A 3,905-nucleotide genomic window follows, 5' to 3' on the forward strand; every position below is an offset into this window, starting at 1 on the left:
CAAACAGTTTTAAATAATATATATATATATATATATATATGCACACACACACACATACACACACACAAACGCATATATATGTATATATATATATATTCATACATGTATATGTATGTAAATTATTCCTCGAGAAGTATGTGACTATATATGATGTATACCTTAAGTCTGTCTGGGTTTTTAATATAAAACTTGCTGCGAATCTGTCTTACACATTGGTTTGCAAATGAGTGCTAAAATTGTAATTAAATGGCACCATTAATTTCTTTATGTTTTTATCGTTTGTTTTGTAACGCAACTTGCAAATAGTCTTATTCGAAGTGAAAATTGAAATAAAGACATATTTTTGATCCTCAAATACTTGTTTAATCATTTTATTTCTTTTGTATTTTTTCTCCTAGATTGCAACGTTTATTTGTGTTTAAATTTCGTGTTTGATTTTTTCTTTCTTTCAATCCTATTCACGCCTCGTCTCCTGAGTTGATTTTATGAAAATAAGGCAGTTGCATAATTTTCAATTTTCAAACCTTTAAAATTAGACAAAAAACCCAAACTAAACAAAATCATGATTTTCCCAAAATTTGATTTTTCCAATTTTCAATTAAAATTATTATAGTTATTATGTAGCTCCAGATTAGCTTTGATCAATGAAATTTTTGATCAAAGACGAGGAAGATTTAGTTGTTTTCCCAAGCAGATCGAATGACCTTGTAAAACGTTCAGAATGTGTAACAGAATTACAAGTTTATTGTTGTACTGGTAAACAGCAGAGGGCTAGTAGCTTAAGTAGTAAAACTATGATGGCTACTAAGAGGTATAAGTTCGCTTCCCACCTACTGCTCAGTTATTTCTTTTCTCTCTGTCTCTCTCTCTGTCTCTCTCTCTGTCTCTGTCTCTCTCTGTCTCTCTCTCTCTCTCTCGATATATATATATTTATATGTATATATATATATTATATATATATATATATATGCGCAGGAGTGACTATGTGGTAAGTAGCTTGCTTACCAACCACATGGTTCCGGGTTCAGTCCCACTGCATGGCACCTTGGGCAAGTGTCTTCTACTATAACCTTGTGAGTGAATTTGGTAGACGGAAACTGAAAGAAGTCCGTCGTATATATGTATATGTATATATGTGTGTGTGTGTTTGTGTGTCCGTGTTTGTTCCCCCAGCATCGCTTGACGACCGATGCGTTCCGGCAAAAAGAGGCCGATAGAGTAAGTACTAGGCTTACAAAGAATAAGTCTTGGGATTTATTTCCTCGACTAAAGGCAGTGCTCCAGCATGGCCTCAGTCTGAGGCCATGCTGGAGTAAAAGGGTAATATATATACATAGTTCTGAACTTAGTTCCACTGCGTGGCACCTTGAGAAAGTGTATTTTACTATAGTCTCGGATCGACCAAAGCCTTGTGAGTGTATTGCGTGTGTTTGTGTGTGCCTGTGTATCTTTATTTATCCCCCAAAACTCTTGACAACTGGTGTTGGTGTGTTAACGTCCCCGTAACATAGCGGTTCGGCAAAAAAAAAACACCAATATAATAAGTACCAGGGTTAAAAAAGATGACTGGCTATACTCTTTTCCCCTATAATTCATATTTCTTTGAATTTTGAATAATAGATATTGATTGATTGATATGTACATGTACACAGACACATGTGTATGTATGTATGTATGTATGTATGTATGTATCTATCTATCTATCTATCTATCTATCTATCTATCTATCTATCTATCTATCTATCTATCTATCTGCGCACGTATGCACTTATATTCCATAAACGCACCGAGCTACCTAAATTTCGATCATGTGTTCACTTGATCTGATAACAATAACGGCTAAATCTCTCTGAAATCACATCTCCCATCTAACACAAGACATTCTAGGTAGTGCAATATGAATTACTGTATGTGTGAAATATTCCATCCGTGACCATCTCGACTGGCATGCATTTTCTCTGGCGTATACCTAAATAGCACTGATCTATGATGAGACGACATCACACACACAAATAAACACACATACATACACACACGCGTGTATACACAGATATACACACATGCACATATACACACACAATGCACAAGACACATACGCAATACACACAATATATATATATATGTTATTGATCCTATAATAAGGTTAATTGTTCTTCCTGTCGTCAAGTAAAGCTTTCCGTCTTACACACTTAAAATTGAAGTGCTACAAAGGTGATGACAGAGGAAGTAGATAACTAGACAGATGTGAGAAGGAAGTTCTCATTTGGGATGTAAAAAGAAACGGATTAAATATTAAACGCTTTCCACTGATAACAGTAGTGCCATGAGAAAATTGTTATAGATAAATATTTACTGTAAATTACTTAAGATTTACTGGAAACTCAATCTAATTAATATATATTAACAACAGAGACCGCATTAATACTGAGAGGTAATTTTTATCCCCACTTAAATGTAGATGCTCTGTTAGAACAAACTACACAGCAGTAGTTACCGTGTGAGAAAGTCTCTTATTGGCTTTTGGTGTAAAATGCACTCATGTTTATATCGCTAGCGGGGAGATTGAAAAAAAATATTTATTAGCGAAAGAGGCAATTTCAATACCGAGAAGTAATTTTTTTTCCCATTTAAATGAGGATGATCTATTAGAACAAACTTTACTACGGTAGCTACCAAGAGAGAAACTCTCATTTTGGCATTTTCGTGCAAAGTGCACCTTCGGTGGCAATGCTGGTATTTATTCTTATTGTTTTTGAGTCGCAGGTTAGTTACGGTCCAGCATAAATATGTCCAAATCTAGTTCCAGCCATAGTTATCTCGTATTTTGCTTTTTCAGATATAGTGTTATCCATGACTATATCAGCAGATTAGTAGAATGTGTGAACTTTAAGAGTGATTTGATTAGAATTTCTTGCAAATTTTGCAGTTATATATCACCCCTAAACATCACCATTAAACTAGATTAAACTGCACAAAGGTATCTCCAAAAAATTTGCTGACAATGCTTTAGATCGGACGCCTCTCTCGTTATATTGTCAATGCCAGGGAAATGAAAATAATTAACATTGCTGTTTAACCCTAGATTAATCATGATCCAGTAGATCTATGATGAAAAGCTTTCCAGTCGTGACTAGCCATTGTGTGTTTTTCTAGTATCAATGATACATTGCTTCAATGTCTCCTACCCCAGCTTTGTTTCAGAGTGTATTTGAAGAGGGTTGGCTGTTATTTCTAGTCGATAAAGTTAGTGGACAGAGGCTTCACTCATGGACTTCTCAAAGAGGTTGATCTCTGTGAAAGATAAAAATTGTAAGAGCGATAAGAAGATTATTTAAAGAATTATAAGGATTTAATTGCCCTATATAGATAAACTACTGCTGCTGCTGCAGTACTATTAGTGTATTATTATTATTATTATTATTATTATCATTATTATTATTATTATTATTATTATTATTATTATTATTATTATTATTATTATTATTATTATTATTATTTTTATTATCATTAATATTATTATTAGTAGTAGTAATAGTAGTTGTAGTACTAGTAACTGTTCTTGAGTAAATTCTTCCGTAGTTCTATAGCTTGTAAATAAATTCCAGCGTTTGAGAAGCATGACCAGTAAACAAGTGTCACCTTAGTCTTTTGGCTGTGGACAGCCAACACTTTCCATCAAAACAAGCAAAATAAGCTGTGGATTTTCAGCACATAATAATAATAATAATAATAATAATAATAATAATAATAATAATAATAATAATAATAATAATAATAATAACAGCAATAATAATAATAGCAGAGACTGAAGGATGTTTAATTGCTGCACAAGACCAAAGCCTCCCCACCAGAAATTACCAAAAACATATAATGAAAAGAAACATAACAAATAACTGTAGAATATG

At 33.1% G+C, this 3,905-nt stretch overlaps 1 long non-coding RNA gene across 1 annotated transcript in view; it reads right to left on the reverse strand.

The window, feature by feature from the left end:
• Positions 1–355: 355 nt before the first annotated feature.
• The window catches only part of LOC128249597 (uncharacterized), a 17,308-nt gene continuing 13,758 nt past the window's right edge, over positions 356–3,905 (reverse strand). The window contains exon 3 of the long non-coding RNA XR_008265701.1: positions 356–3,291. This is a non-coding gene — a long non-coding RNA (uncharacterized LOC128249597). The remainder of the gene's footprint in view (positions 3,292–3,905) is intronic.

This window comes from Octopus bimaculoides, chromosome 16 (assembly GCF_001194135.2).
Source record: "Octopus bimaculoides isolate UCB-OBI-ISO-001 chromosome 16, ASM119413v2, whole genome shotgun sequence".
Lineage (NCBI taxonomy): Eukaryota > Metazoa > Mollusca > Cephalopoda > Octopoda > Octopodidae > Octopus > Octopus bimaculoides.